This window comes from Octopus bimaculoides, chromosome 20 (assembly GCF_046866305.1).
Source record: "Octopus bimaculoides isolate indiv1 chromosome 20, ASM4686630v1, whole genome shotgun sequence".
Classification (NCBI taxonomy): Eukaryota; Metazoa; Mollusca; class Cephalopoda; order Octopoda; family Octopodidae; genus Octopus; species Octopus bimaculoides.
The window spans coordinates 10,415,526-10,433,035 of record NC_142947.1 but is presented as its reverse complement, the minus strand read 5'-3'; the positions used below and the strand labels follow the sequence as shown (position 1 = coordinate 10,433,035).

Here is a 17,510-nt window from a genome sequence, read left to right as displayed (position 1 = left end):
ATATGGTTGCATCAGAAACCCATTTGGGATATAGAAGAATACTCTTGAACAATGGCAAATTGTTTTTGTATCATATTTCTTGGACAGTTCTTGCCTTCTTGTCAAAGAAGAAATCTTCTACTAAATTATTTCTCCACTTCTCTCTGTGCAGTCAGTTGAAGGGTTTCCATTATACGAGCTGAATTGCAACATTAAGGGGGAAATACAGGCAGCAATAAACAGTAGGAAATAGATTTGAAATTTAAGATAGTGGAACAGTAATTTTTTTTTCTTTTTCATTTCTCTCCCTCTCGTTTTCTCTTTTTATCTATTTATTTTTGACAAAAGAGGTCTATGGTGGCTAAAGTGTTCAAGTGTGTGGCTAATAATCTAAACTGAAAGATTTATTCATATTGAGTCTACTGTAGCATGATAGCAATAGGATTTGTAAAACAAGGCCTTGATATGAATGCTTCTAATATGGCACTGACCCATACGCAGGAAGCCTTGACCTCAACGAAACATGCTAACAAATCATGTTCACTATATCGACAAATACAGGTATATCAGATACCATACATCATAATTTTTTTGATTTATTAAAATCATCTTCACCTCTAGAAAAAGTACCATAATTATTAAATGGCAATAAAGACCAGCTCCTCTTGAAGGGGAAATAATATCAAGATTCAAGAAGTCTCCAAAGCTGATATGCCCCGAAGGAAAACAACAGACTTATTTTATTGTCTAGAGATAAGAGGAGAGTTGTAGATACGTGTTTCTGACTCAATTACTGTCATTAGTATAAACAATTGCTTGGCCTTATTTCCAGTCGCCAAGTGACTTGGATTTACACAGAAAAGAGTGGAATGCATTTAAACTGTACTGCTATTGTTTCTTGGATTGGTGAAGCGAGTTATAATCCTTGATGCCGATTTGATCTCAGAGAAGTGGTGAGCCAGCATGCAGTAAATGTCAACAGCTCTGTGCTCAGAGCCCACTCCTATAATATTGGGAATAAAATGTGTTTATTATGCATAACTGAATTTATGAAACTACTTCAGTCTAGTGATGAATTACTAAACACACATGATGAATGAGGAGTTAAATGCAGGAGTAATTTTACATTTAGTAAAATGAAGTACTGAAACCCAACCCCTGAATCAAATAACCACATAATTTTATTTCTAAAGCACTTGACTATATAAATAAATAAAAACTATATAAATAAATAAAAAATATATATATAAATAAATAAAAAAATAATGCAATAATTTAAATAAAATAAATATATGAATACAATATTACTAAAATGATATAATGACAAATTATATATACCTCTCAATATTGGTAAATTTGAAAATAATAAAGGATGATTTAAAATTAAAAATATGTATAGTATAATTACCTCCCTTGCTACTAATCACCTATAAATACCCATAGTTCCCTGCTATCTTCTTCCTCAAATCACCATTTTAGTTCCAGTAAAAAAATGGAGGGTATGTATTTGAATTCTCTTGTTATATATCACATTTAAACACAGACATTTTTATTATGATGTTTAATCTTATATCTCACATTCTGTATTTGACATATACTTACTTGATTTTACATGATTGATATATATACTAATTCATATTTATAATGTATAATTTTTTTTCTTGATTTTTAATTTTTACTCTTTAATGCTTAATTGTATTGCTTATTTTTAAAGGGATGTAAAATTAGATATATAATATTTTGAAATAGAACCTGAAGATGTGTTGGAATAATTGTAAATCTGACGATTGCATATACGTATTTATGATAGATCACTGACCACTACACATTTTCTCTCTCCTTTTTTTCTTTCCTTGTTTCTCTCTTTATTTCTTTCTGTGTTCCTTTCTGTTGGAGAGCATAGGCTCGAAACGTTAAAGACTTTCTCTATTCCCGAGCATTATACTAATACATCCATTTGTTGTTTACACCACCTGTCTTCGTATGTTGTTTTTTCATGAATTCTCCCATACCTATATATATAGGTATACAGTTGTGCATATGTATATATATTGTAATCTTCCAATACTGAAACACGTGTAGTTCCTTCATGTTTAATAAATATAAGTATTAACTAATGTAGGATATAATTAATGAAGTATATATTATATACCCTGCTGGTAATTTCCGTTATATCCTTTAACTATTATTTTGTGATGTGCAAACTGATACCATGAGTTTACTGTCAGATGTACTCATTGGGTTATTTTTGTATTATCTGAAATAGAATACCCACGTGGCATCTGTAGTGGGACTGAAGCCGGAACCATGTGGTTGGTAAGCAAGCTACTTACCACACAGCCACTCCTGTGCCTATATATATATATATAATAAGGTATCTTTGGCCCAATGAGTAGCTAGCAGATTACCCCTCGTTTGGATAATTACTACTTCTGAGGTTCTGCTAGCTACGAAACATATGTAGCCTGGGTTTTATCTACTTCATTCCTTAATTTTGGATTTCTATTCGCATACACAGCAGCCCCCTCCTGCTCACAGACTGCTCAAAGCTTGCTATCTTCCTACACCTTGATCTTTGGATCCTACCTTTACATGAGTGGCTGCGTAGTAAGACGCTTGCTTCCCAACCACATATTCAGTGCCACTGTGTGTCATCTTTATTTCATCAAATTAGCCACTAGGGTTGAACACAGAGTTGCAAGACGCGTGACATCTTGGGCAGGTGTGTTCTACTATAGCCGCAGGCTGACAAAAGCCTTATGAATGGATTCGGTAGATGGAAACTGAAAGAAGCCTGTCATATATTTATATATATATATATATATATATATATATATATATATATATACATATATATGCATGTATTTATGTGTGTGTGCCTGTGTCCCCTCCCCACGTCGCTTGACAACAGTTGGTGTGTTTACATCCCCGTAACTTAGTGGTTCGGTAAAAGAGACCGATAAAATTAGTGCTAGGCTTACAAAGAATAAGTCCTGGCCTCGATTTATTTGACTAAAAGGTGGTGCTCCAGCATAGCCACAGTTAGATAATGGAAACAAGTAAAAGAGTATATATATATATATATATATAATTTATTAATGAGGGTAGAAATTGATATTAATCAATTAAGACCATTAGATAATTCGGCATCTATTTCTAGCATATAGGAGTCCACTTTTTGTATATATATATATATATATATATATATATATATATATTGGATCAGTTTCAGAGTAGGAACTAGTATTTCTGTACTAATGACAATGTTCTTTATCAACTTAGACCAATGATGCATGTATGACAACTGAAATGTTTGGTTAAATCTGTTGATGAAGTTAATGAGCAGGTGTGTGTGTATGTGTGTGTAAATCATAATTCTTCTCAATGTAAGTTTGGGGGACCTGACCTGTATAATTACTGAGAGGTGAGATTAATTTGATCACCAATATCATTTATTATTATGATTCGATACAATTAGTCTGTGTTAGCTGGCAGAGAAAGATCTTGTAATTGTTATGCAATTGCAATCAATTTAGGTTCAGTCCTCCATAGGAAGGAAAGGACACTTTTTTTTTTCTTTAATTTTTATTTTTTGATATTAAAAATCTTTTAAAAATTTTAAAATATTTATACCATCATCAGTCAGTTAGCTAGCAATTGAAGATAATTCTTGGCCAATGCCATCTCTCTCTCTCTGCTCCATCTTCCTGCTGGCTGAATAGTGTGGGTAGGTAGTGCAGGGTGAAGTGAGAATTATGTGAATTGGTCACATTTATAAGCTGTCATGTTTATTGGTTGATAAAGTAGATACAAAAAAAATATTAAAAAAAAAAAAAAAAATTGCCCCCCCCCCCGAAAAAAAAAGCAAAAACAAAAAAAAGGACCTGACCTGGCTTTCATTATTTAAGATAAGTCGTCCTGCATATATTGCAAATTGTAGCAGTGGCTGTGACGGCAGCGAGGATTAATAGATTACTGATTCTTGTGTATTTTATTTCTTTTTCTTGTTTTTTTTTTTTTTTTTAGTTTTTTAGTTTTTAGTATTTGCAGCAAAAAAAAATTAAAAAAAGTTAAACATGCATCAGTAGACATCCAAATTACCTTCTATTCCTCTAACCTTTTGGTGTAAATTGTGATGGTGGTGGCTGTAGTTGTGGTAATGGCAGCAGCAGTGGTGGTGGTGGTGGTGGTGGTCCATTGTTCTCTTTTTCATATGAGTTAGTTGTTGTTAATTTTTCTGTCAGAGCAGCAGGATATTATAACTGCTTTGGGATTTATATAAATTCTCCATTTGAAATAATTGTCACTGCTTATGTGCAGCATCGTCTTCATATTCTGGATTCAGCAATTATGATTTTGTTCTAGCTGAGATCTAATGGGATGAGGAGAGGCTCTCTACATAGTTACTCATCCTGCTAAAAGATAATAGTCGAATCTCCCTCAAATTACAGTGTACCATCTTAGAAAAATGGTACAGCAAAATACACAAATAGAATAAGTACTGGGCTTACAAAGAATAAATCCTGGGGTTGATTTGTTCTACTAAAAGGCAGTGCTCCAGCATGGCTGCAGTCAAATGACTGATGCAAGTAAAAGAGAGTAACAGAGAATACATGACTGTACCGGTATGGCTATGTGGTAATAAGTTTGCTTCCTAACCACATGGTTCTGGGTTCATTCTCACTGTGTGGCACATTAGGCAAGCATCTTCTGCCATAGTCTTAGACTGACCTAAGCTTTGTGAATGGATTTGGTAGACAGAAACTAAAAGAAATTTGTCGTATATATAAATATATGTGTGTGTGTATGTGAGCTTGTGTGTGTTTGTATCTGTGTTTGTCCCCCATCACTGCTTGACAATTGGTGTTGGTTTGTTTACATCCCCGTAACATAGTACTTTAGCAAAAGAGACTGATAGAATAAGTTCCAGGTTTTAAGAAAATGTACTGAGGTTCATTCCTTTGACTAAAATTTCTCTAAGACAGTGCCCCAGCATGGCCACACTCTAAGGACTGAAACAAGTAAAAGATATATCAGTCATTACATTCCAGTCACCGCTTTCACTTGTTTCACTCATTTGACTGCGGCCATACTGGAGCACCACCATTAGTTGAGCAAATTGACCCCCAGGACTTATTCTTTGTAAGCCTAGTACTTATTCTATCGGTCTGTTTTGCCGAACCGCTGAGTTACGGGGTCGTAAGCACACCAGCATCGGCTGTCAAGCGATGTTGGGGGCGGAGGACAAACACTGACACACACACACATATATATACAACAAGCTTCTTTTAGTTTCTAACTACCAAATCCACTCACAAGGCTTTGGTCGGCCCGAATCTGTTGTAGAAGATGCCACGCAGAAGGTGCTTAAGGTGCCACGCAGTGGGACTGAACCCGGAATCATGTGGTTAGTAAGCAAGCTACTTAGCACACCGCCACTCCTGTAACCAAGTGCTACTTAGGGCACATTCTAGGTAAACTTTCCAATTGATTCTGTATAATTTTTTTGTGCAATGTGAATGTTAATTGCCTCTCACTACTCTTATCTCCCCCTCCATTTAATATTACAATGATTGGATAGATTTTTTTACTGATTAGAAGTTAATTAGATTATTAAAGTTGGCAAATGGATTTTCTTATCATATGACACTATAATTTGTTCGCTTCCACCCACCTGCTCCCCCCTCCCTCCAGTTTTATTTTCAATAAGTCTTTGAGAACATTCCTTGTAAAACATGAAGTGTTTTAATTTTCCCCGCTAACGTCTTTCTAAATCTTCACACTTTTACTATTTACTTGGACGAGCGCCAGCATTGTGCATTTGTGTTTGTGTCACTGTGAGAGAGTTCTGACTGCTCTTATTACAATTACTTCCATATCCGTTGCAACGCTTTAAAAATATCACGTCTTTCGTCTCTGTTTGCCATTCTCGATGCTTTTATAACCAGAGTGTTGGTTAGTCAATAAATTTTGTTTACATTCACCATGAAGATTGAAGTTGGCTTTTATGTAATATTCTTTGTAGCGCCGCCAGTCTAGAGATTGTTTATTTGTTTATTATCATATTCTGTTTGTCTTTTTATAGATTTTTGAAATATTAGTTGCTCTGTTATCTGTCTACTCAGATTTGGTAAGAGAATTATTTCGCAATAAAATACTGAGGGCTTTACAAATAGACTAAGACAGTATGTCAGATTTTAATTTTTGTTTTTGCTTTTTTTTGTGTTTTTTGTTTCGTTTTGTTCACCTCACATGGAATATTATCAAAACATAAAACCGTTTCCCTTTGTATGATGTAAACGACCTAACTACAATATAATTTCTCATTTAAAAAACAAAAACAATGTCCCTGAAAATACATTTTTTAAGGGCATTGTATTATAATTTTAACCACACAGGCATGGCTGTGTTGTAAGAAGCTTGCTTCCCACCCACATAGTTCTGCCTCTTTGGTCAGGTGTTATTTACTACAGCCCTAGGTTCACCAAAACCTTGTGAATGGATTTGGTAGACGGAAACCGAAAAAAGCCCCCTGTATATGTATATATTTGTGTATTCTGTGTATGTGTGTCTTCGTGTTTGTGTTGTCCATCATCATTGCTGGACATTGCTGTAGGTTTGTTTACATCCCCCTAACTTACTGGTTCAGCAAAAGAGACCAATACAATAAGTACCAGACTTATAAAACAAAAGTAAATTCTGGGGTCGATTTTTTTTCAAGGGGCTCCCAAGCACAATTGCAGTTGAATGGGTGAAATAAGCAAACCATAAAAGAAAAAAAAAATTATAGTTCCCATCTTTGATCTTCTCTGCATTAAGATATGAGATGTAAGATCTTCCTAATGCCAACTCTCTTAGCAATAGAGTCAAGTTGAGTGTTGGGTACGATGCGATGCATGCAGCAACATTTGAACTTACAGATCCCGTAGTGCCTCTCTACTTCCTCTTTTACTCTTTTCAGTCATTTGACTGCGGCCATGCTGGAGCACCGCCTTTAGTTGAGCAAATCGACCCCAGGACTTATTCTTTGTAAGCCTAGTACTTATTCTATCGGTCTCTTTTTGCCGAACCGCTAAGTGACGGGGACGTAAACACACCAGCATCAGTTGTCAAGCGATGTTGGGGGGGGGGACAAACACAGACACACAAACACACACATACACATACATATATACAACGGGCTTCTTTCAGTGTTCGTCTACCAAATCCACTCACAAGGCTTTGGTCGGCCCGAGGCTATAGTAGAAGACACTTGCCCAAGCTGCCGCGCAATGGGACTGAACCCGGAACCATGTGGTTGGTAAGCAAGCTACTTACCACACAGCCACTCCTGATGTTCAGTTAGACATTCTTCTCCAAGTTTTGACTGCTATGCTAAACAAGTAAAGCAAACTATATAAATATACCCGCCCCTCATCTGGCTCATCATATGTTATATGCCAGGATAGTTTCCTGAAATTAAAAACAACTCTGACTTCATTTTATTTGCTTATTTTCACAAATATCTAGTGATACAACCTCTTCACCATTTGCTTTCAGTTATAAGGACGTTTTTAATTATGGTGCTCTTACATTTTTTAATTTTTTTTTATTATTTTTTTTTTTGCAAACTTAAATTTTATATTATTTTAAGCAATTAAGCCTCCAATTTCGGAGTTTATTATTTATTATCTTACTTTGCAAGTTGTTGTTGTTGTCGTTGTTGTAGGGTGGAGTCTTTTGAGAATTTAGTTTTGAGGTTAGATATATAACTAAGAAATGTTTTCTGAGTCATCATGTTTGAATTTATCTGAATCTTTTACAAAATATAATACCCATGATATATAATGTCATTTTCTTACACTTTCTTCTGTTCATTTTTGTTAATTGTTTTCACATTTAATTTAAACTCTCATTGTCGTCATTCAACATCCACTTTCCCCTGCTTGCATGGGTAAGACAGAGCTTGTTAAAGCAAATTTTCTACAGCTGGATGCCCTTCCTGTCGCCAACCCCCACCACTTGTTTCAAAGCAAAGTAATACTTCACTATGGAAGACAGAAAATGAACAACCTCGCTTGTATGACAATGATGCTCATTTACAGACATTACATGATGCCTAGACAAGGGTACACACACACACACGTACACACACACACACACACACACCCACACGCACATAATGGGTTTCAGTTTTTGTCTACCAAATCTGCTCACAAAGTTTTGGTTGGTCAAGGTTTATAATTGAAGACACTTTCCTAGTGTGCTGTGTAATGGGACTGAACCTAAAACCACATGGTTTGGAAGCCAGCTTTTTAATCCCTTCAACAAATTTAATCAGACTGTTGCAAAGCATGGTAAAGTAGACCTTAAAATGAGTGATGATGTTAGATATTGTTGAACATTTTGGCTGAGCAGATTTAGGATCAAAGGCAATTTTGGCTGCAAAAATGCCACTTTTTATTCAAACATTATCCTCTCTGCTTTCCCTCTTTTAAAGACAATATAATGGGATCTGAGTGAGATTTTTGACTGCTATTTGTAGTTTTGGGCCATTACTGAAAGGCCCCTTCATTAGTTCATAATTTTTTCCGTTTCTTTTTAGTTTTTTCTTTGGTTTATTTTTGGCAAGTACTGCTCTTGAGACAATCTTAGTTCACACACATAAGGTCCTTCATTTCTTTCTTACTTTTTTTCTTTTTTCATTCTTTCTTCTTTTCCATAAATTCAAACTGCATTCAATCTTAATTCCGTCTGTGCAAAGGCTTGTCTTGCCTCTGTTATTACATTTACCGATTCTTAGCTTTTGTTTCAGTCAAGTTTCATATATTTTGAAGTTTCTTTTAAAGGAAATGATGAAGGAGGAGGAAATCATTTACTCTCAGTTCATCATCATTATTACTATTATTACTATTACTATTATTATTATTATTACTATTATTACTATTACTATTATTATTATTATTATTGTTATTATTATTTATAGGTACCACAGGTCTAGTTGAGGTCCATTAATCACAAAGAGAGAGGACAGCCTCCGCACTCGCATGCATTAGCTCCAAATTGTGTTAATGTTGTACATTGTATATTCACTGCACACTGTTATCTTATGTAATGCCTGGGACTGTTATTCAGATAATTCATCTTCCAATAGACAGAGAATTTCGCCTTTCCTGCTGTTAACTCAGCTATATTAACTCTTTCACATACATACACATACATACATACATACATACAAACACATATATATGTATATTATATATAATGTGTGTAGGAATATATATTTTATATATAATGTGTGTAGGTATATATATTTTGCTGTTCAAATTTAACTATGGATCTTGGCTGCAATAATCTTTTCACTTTTGTGAATAGCGATGGCAGTAGGATAGATATGTGGTCTGTTGTAGTGCAGATTGTGATAACATTATTTTTCATATGTTAGGATGTTGTGTGTGTGTGTGTGTGTGTGTGTGTGTGTGTGTGTAATCTTAGGATAGTTAATTCATTCATAATTTCTCTCACTACTGCTGCTTGCTGTACATCTATTCTTTCATATCGGCATGGATGGAATGGTCTTTACAGATTTGAATATCTGAATAATTGTAGTAAGTTTCTATAGCTGAATGCCCGGCATCTCGTCACTAATTATTGACACCTTCATCATCATTATCATCGTCACCACCATCATAAATATTATTATTACTATTATCTTCATTATTATTAGGGAAACTAGTTGGCAGAATTGTTTGAGCAATTGGATACAATATTTTGTAGTATTTCTTTTGGCTCCTGACATTCTGAGTTCAAATCCCATCAAGTTCAATTTTTGCTTTTCACCCTGACATGGTTGTTAAAATGAGGCAGCATCAAAAAAAAAAAAATGCTTGATTGCTAAATCTGCAAGTTTTTTTTCCATTCTCTGTCTGTTTATTTTCTCTTAGTCCTTTCTGCTGAAGAGTGTAGGGCTCGAAACATGAAAGACTTTTTCATTTTCCCCGCGCATTAAACTAATACACCTGATTGTTGTTCATACACCTGTCTTTGTCTTTTGTTTTTCTATGAATTTCAACTCTGTATTCATGCATACATATATATATATATATATATATATATATATATATATATATATATAGCATATCACCACACTGAACCCAAGAAGTAACCTTTAGAAATGACATCCAGATCGCTGCTGGAATGCTTTTGATCAGAGTTGACTTGGGCCTAAACAACAATGTTATAGCATTTGCTAAGTTTTAAAGCCATGTGAGGAACAGTTATTAGTAAAATGATTTAAAGTCATAACATAAAAACCATCATTCTTCTGTCTCCATTTCCCGTCTATCTCTCCTCTATTTTTCAGACCTAAAACCTGAACTTTTACTCCAAGAATTGCAAAGGTCCCAACCCTTTGCTTTTGTGTGAGCCATTCTTCTCTAATAAATGTTTTGCTCATAGTTTCAGAATTTTCTGGAAGCCACATAATGAATAATAATAGCAGCGGTTTTTATTATTTTAAAGCTATTTTCTGGGGTTGTGTGTTTTTTTGTTGTTGTTTTTTTAAAAAAAACTGCATCTTTTTCTTTCTTTCTACATCTAGAAAGTTCTTCAGTTATATTTCTCTGTGTACTTTGCAATAGAGCAATCTTTATAGCTTTAAATTGAGTTTGATTGACACCATCTATAGGTAGATTTGTTTATTTGTGCAGTTTATCCAATAACCCAAAGTCATTTTCTTTAGTCAGTTGGTGTTCGGTAAAATAATACAATGAGATAGATAGATAGAGACAGATAAATAAATAGAGAGAGAGAGAGAGAGAGAGAGAGAGAGAGAGAGAGAGCAGGTTTAATGTTTTCTCTTTATTTTTTAAAATTTTATTTCTATAAGCATTACACTTCTTATATGTGGCTTGTGTAAGAAATAATTGGTCAACTTCCATTTTGCTCTTTCTACTTTCTCAGTGTTCACACTCTCACACATTCTCCCTTTCCATTTGCTATACCTTCCTCCTACTCAGTCTCTCTCTCTCTCTCTCTCTCTCTCTCCATCTCTCTCTCTCTCTCTCTCTATCTCTCTCTCTCTCTCTCTCTCTCTCTCTCTCTCTCTATATATATATATATATATATATATATATATATATTTATATATAGCTCTCTCTTTCTCTCGCCATACACAAACTTTATTTCTGACATGTAAACTACGCTGCTACTACATCAGAGTAATTCACGGTTCAGCTCAAAACTACATTCCTCTGATAAATGTTATCTGCAAACAAATGTTTTCTAAATTTGATTGAATTCTTCACCCTCCAATGTCTTGAGTTAAAATAAAACTGGCTTTAGAAAAAAAAAAAAAAAAAAAATTTTTTTTTTCAGAAGACTTTAGATCCTCCTCCTCCTTCCTCCCCACAAAATCTAACAAAACAACCAGCCAACCAACCAACCAACTAAATACATAAAGAAGGGATTGATGATGATGATGGTGGTGGTGTTGGCAGTGGGGGGTAAAAGGTGGTAGAAAGTCAATACATGATGGAATTGTTTGAAAAAGGTCATTCATTTCACCAAGTTCTTAATTCAATTTGTAAAGTTTACCTACTATTTCAATGTTAGTTTTAAGTGATTCACATTTCTCAAACCGGTTAAATCGAACTTTTGTGTATCATTTTACATGGCACAGATAAAATAACGGTTACTATACTGGCCTTGTGTGAGCTGAACATTTATGTGAATGCGACGAGAGAGAGAGAAAGAAAGAAGGGCACTTATGTTGTTATGGTTTGGCCAATCTGGATATAACCAAAGGACTAAAGATTGGGAGATGTGGTGGTTTGCTGAACTGGATAAGGCTCGTCAACCTAAGTAAAGTCGCTGCCTTCCACAGGTACAGGCTTCTCCTTTCAGGTGCTCATGCGACTTAAAAGGCACTTGTGCCACTGCTGCATTGACACCACTTGTGCTGGTGCTGCATTAATGCACCCATGCCGGTGGCATGTAAAAGGCACCCAGCACATTCTGTTAAGTGGTTGGCATCCAGGAAGGGCATTCAGCCACAGAAACCATGCCACAACAGACAGTGGGAGTCTGGACTGAAACAAATAAAAGAATATATATATATATATATATATATATATATATATATATATATATATATATATATAACAGAACAGACGTTAAATGATGATGATGACCAAACTTAGGTCCATTATAAGGATTTTGCCTCCTTTCCTTCTGTAGACTTCTGAATTTTTCAATTTGATAAATTGTCTTTGTGGTGTCTTTGTCTTGCGCTCTTCCTTACACAAAGGGGCACATCAAGTTTGTTTGCTTCAGTCAACCTAAAGGAAACCCCCATTTTAACAGTTGAATGATTGGTGCTATAAAGTTACTTGACTGAAAACCATCTGCTTCAACAATTCAAGCAAATATCTTAAATTACTGAACCATGTTTTAATATAGAAAAGCAAATATAAATTTTGGTTTTGTGTATGCAGCATAATCCAGTTATGTACACTGTGTGTTTTTTTTACTCCTCCTCAGCCTCCCCTCATATGCCTCTATACAGAAACTTGTTGATGCATTAGCAAATGATGTCATTGGAATTATACTCCTTGATCTTTATTCTTTAAAAAAAAAATTCCATTTTTTTTTTCTTAGTCAAAAATTAAATTTTTTCACTTATATTTCAATGTTGTCTTGTCTTCTAACCCTAGCAACTAACTCACTTTTTCTGTTTGAAAGTTTCCTTATGATAAAACATGTGGCTGTGTGGTTAGGGTATTCGGCTCAAGATTGCAAAGTCATGAGTTCAATACCTGGCAAGGTGTTGTATCCTTGTGCAAGACACTTTATTTCCTGTTGCTCCAGTCCACTCAGCTGGCAAAAATGAGTAGTGCCTGTATTTCGAAGGGGCCAGCCTTCTCCCTGAGAACTACATTAAGGGTACACATGTTTGTGGAGTGTCTGCCATTTGTACATTAATGTCTCTTTGTTCCATTGATCGAATCAACTGGAGTCAGTGTTTCTCAATCATTTTTTTTTTTACATGTGACCCCTTTAATCCCTATTTTGCTGGACCCTCATAGTCATGCAACCCTATTATACTTTTAGAATGAAGTTTTATAAGAAATTATATAAAATATGACCAATTTATTGCACATAAGTTTTAACATTATCTTATATGGACCCTAGTTGAGAACTACTGTTGTAAGGAATTAAATAGTGTAAATCGGTGGTTTTCAACCCTATATTTTTACCTGTGGACCATTTTGATTTCTATTTTATTCAGGTGACCCTCATAACCATATGTTGTTAAAAAAATCCCATTATATTTCTATAATTAAATATCATTAGGAATTGTATAAAAGAAAGTTGCTGGAATATTTTGAATATTGAGGACAGCTGCATAAAGAAGTGCCAAGCTCTAATTGTGAAGGGTACCTGTGGAAGGATTTGGGCCTCAGTAAGGAAATGACGAGGTACTGGGAGAGGTGGTGATTTGTTGTACTTGATAAGATGCTTCAAGCTAAGTAAGTAAATTCACTGAGTTTCACACATACAGGCTTGTCCTTTCAGGTGTCAGTGCTACCTAAAACGCACCTGTGCTGGTGCTGCGTTAATGCACCCATGATGGTGCTGCATAAACACATCTAAGCCAGTGACACATAAAAAGCACCCAGCATACTTTAAGTGGTCGGCATTAGGAAGGGCATCCGGCCATAGAGACCATGTCACAACAGACATTTGGAGTCTGGACAGCTCCCTGATAAGCCGGCTCCATGTCAAACTGTCCAACCCATGCCAGCATGGAAAGCAGGCATTAAACAATGAAGATGATGGTTGTAGAATATAAGCAATTCATTGACCATTAATTTTAAAAGCAAAATCTTACTTGAACCCTGACCCCCACCTCCAGGTCATATGGGCCCTGGTTGAGAACCACTGATGTAAAGAATATTCATGTGTCCTAGAATATTTTACAGAGTTGATACTAGGAACAAGTTTCAGTTGACAACAGATGCAACCACCCATCCCACTCCATTTCCTCTCCCCTACCCCCACCCCAAATGCTGTAAATCTCCTTCTCTTCCTCTCTCAGCAAGGCTGTACTACACTCTATTGAACTAGATATAAATTAGCTGTTTTAATTGTTGAGGAATAAATGATTATTCTGATATGAATATGCAAAACGTCTTTTCCTTTTTTGTTCTTTTCTTTTTTTCTTGTTTTTTTCTTGTTAATTATTCTACACAATGATTGAAGAATTACTTGACCTATTTTGACATTTTTAATTAAACAGAATATTGCTCTAAGGGCATCCATTCTTCTCAATAACTTTTTATCTCTGTCTTCAATTTTTCACTCACTTTCTTCTTCTCTTTCTCTATCTGTCTGTCTATCAGTTTGTCTGTCTGTCTCCCTCTCTCATTCTCTCTCTCCCTCTGACAAGGCTGGATTAAATCTTAGCACCGTCTTGTCTTGGAGTGACATTGTTGTTGATAGATGTTTCCTTTTCATTCTAATGTCTAGAATTCTTTTCCATTCCGTACAGCACAAAGGTGCATGAGGATTGAGCCAATGGGAGAGCAGTTATGTGGTCACTTCAGCCAAGCTGGCTTGAAGTAACAACCAGATCTCCCTCAGTTCAGACCCTCTTGCCAGGGTTACAAAAAAACCCAAAACAAAATGGTGATATTGAATAATGTAGACCTGGATAGAATATGATTCAATAATAATAGAGATGGTCATAGCTGGAATAAAATATATAAGAATAAAATTTTATCAAAAAATTTCATCAGTGGCCAGCATATGAAAAATACCTTTTCAGGTGAAAATTATACAATAAATAAGAGCAAAAAGAAAAAAAATTTTTCTTTGCCAATATGCTGAAAAATAGATGCTAAAGCGTTTATTTTTCAGCATATTGGGAAAGATAATGTTTCCTTTTTGCCCTTATTTGTATACATCTATATGTACATATATCTATATATATGTATATGTATGTATGTATATATATATATATATATATATATATATATATATAAAACATTGAATGAAAACTGCCAATGTCATCATTTTAGCTACAACTTTTCTCTACTTTCATGGGTTAGACACGATTTGTTTGGGGCAGATTTTCTATGGCCCAATGCTCTTCTCATTGCCAATCTTTTGCCTGTTTTCATGTAACATAATATTCTCTCCACACCCCAACTAGATATGCTTGCGTGAAAGATGGCAAACAAAATAGCACTACATGCATGATGGTGATTTTTTTCATTTACAGCTCATGCATGATGTTGAAACAAAAGAAAGCAGACCCCTTCCTCTCACACATATACACATACAACGGGCTTTTCAATTTCTGTCTCGCAAATTCACTCACAAAGCTTTTTGTTCAGCTCAGTGCTAAAGTAGAAGACAATTGCCCATGGTACTGTGCTGTGGGATTGAACACAAACACCAATGATTTCAAAGTGAACTTCTTAGTATTACCAACAGTCATTTTTGTTTTATTAGTGTTGTGTTTCATTAAATTAATTTCTTTCTATTTTATCTGAAACCAAAGTGTATAGCAATTTCATATATGTGTGTGTGTGTGTGTGTGTGTGTGTGTGTGCCATTCATGTATGTAACAGCAACTTTCGATCTTGGAGTTCATTAACGCTGTGTCTCTTATGTCTAGCAACCCTTTGTCCTATTGTGATTTTCATTATTAACATGGACAATAGTGATTATGAAAATTAAGCCAATTAAAATAAATTACCAGATTCAAATAAGGTTGAATGTCATTGGTTTAATGTTTAAGGCTGAACCATGTATAATAATTTTGAGCAATAGGTGAACTTTCTTATGTATGATAAAGAATTCTTAAAGATGTTATTGTGTTTGAACAGTCGGTTATTGAATAAACTTACTGGTGCAGGAGATAGAATATAGAAGGACCTGTTTATAAATTTCATGCCTTGTTATTAGTATTAATATTAAGGTGGCAAGCTGGTAGATTCGTTAGTGTGTCTGGTGAAATGCTTAGTAGCATTTTGTCTCACGGGTTTGATAAATTAAGTACCAGTAAAACACTGGGGGTCAATGTTAGTGACTCATCCTCTCCCCAAAAATGACTGCCCTTGTGGCAAAAATTGAAAGCAGTATTATTATTATTATTATTATTATTATTATTATTATTATTATTACTACTACTACTAAGAAGACTGTGAGTTGGCATGCACGAAATGCTTAGCAATATCTCGCCTGTCGCTACGTTTGACTTTGCCTTTCATCCTTTTAGGGTCGATAAATTAAGTACCAGTTGCGTACTGGGGTCAATCTGATCGACTGGCTCCCTCCCCCAAAATTTCAGGCCTTGTGCCTATAGTAAAAAGGATCATCATTATCATCATCATTATTATTATTATTATTATTATTATTATTATTAAGGCGGCGAGCTGGTAGAATCGTTAGCACGCCGGGCGAAATGCTTAGTGGTATTTCGTCTGCTGCTACGTTCTGAGTTCAAATTCTGCTGAGCCTGACTTTGTCTTTCATTCTTTCAGGATTAACACTGGGATTGATGTAATTGACACCCCCCCACCCCAAAATTGCTACCCATGTGACAAAACTTGAAACCATTATTATTATTATTATTATTATTATTATTATTATTATTATTATTATTATTATTATTAAGGCGATGGGCTGGCAGAATTGTTGGCACATCAGAGCAAAATGCCTTGCTATACTTCTTACGGCTCTTCACGTTCTGAGTTCAATATATGAGGTATGTATGGGTTCTGGCAGAATTGTTCGCCTCTGTTTTATACTAGATTTTTTTGCAAGGTACCTGTACACCAAAGTTCTGTAGTGTATTAGTTTCAGTATTTGTAGCTCCAAATCAATTTCAAGATCAACTGACTGGATTGTACCAGGAAAAGGAACTTAAAGACGGAAAGCCATTTGCATTCATGCAAATATTTAAATTTATTAAATTTATCGAACCAGCTAACCTAAGTCTAGCATGAAAAGACAGGTGTAAAAGAACCCAACATATCTGTATATTTAAGTAGTAGAAGTAGTAGTTGTAATAGTAGTAGTACTAGTAGTAGTTGATGCTGCAGCAGTGATCAAGTATCTTTCAAGAATCCCCATGGAAGAGATATAAATTAGAAGCAACCAGGCAAAAAAATGGAAATGGTTTAATCACTGTTTTTATTCAGACATCAGAGGTTTTATTTTATTTTTTGTCTTTTACTTGTTCCAGTCATTTGTCTGTGACCATGTTGGGGCACCTCTTTGAAAAGTTTTAGTTAAGTCTAGTACTTATTTTATCAGTTTCTTTTGTCAAACTGCAAAGTTACAGGGACGTAAATGTACCAATACTTATTTCTTATTTCTTTATTGCCCACAAGGGGCTAAACATAGAGAGGACAAACAAGGACAGACAGGGATTAAGTCAATTGCATCGACCCCAGTGCATAACTGGTACTTAATTTATCGACCCCAAAAGGATGAAAGGCAAAATCGACCTCGGTGGAATTTGTACTCAGAACATAATGGCA

At 35.0% G+C, this 17,510-nt stretch overlaps 1 protein-coding gene across 18 annotated transcripts in view; it reads left to right on the top strand.

Moving 5' to 3' along the window:
* Positions 1 to 17,510, top strand: part of LOC106875384 (uncharacterized) — a 425,794-nt gene that overhangs the window by 85,906 nt on the left and 322,378 nt on the right. The gene's annotated exons all lie outside the window — the stretch shown is intronic.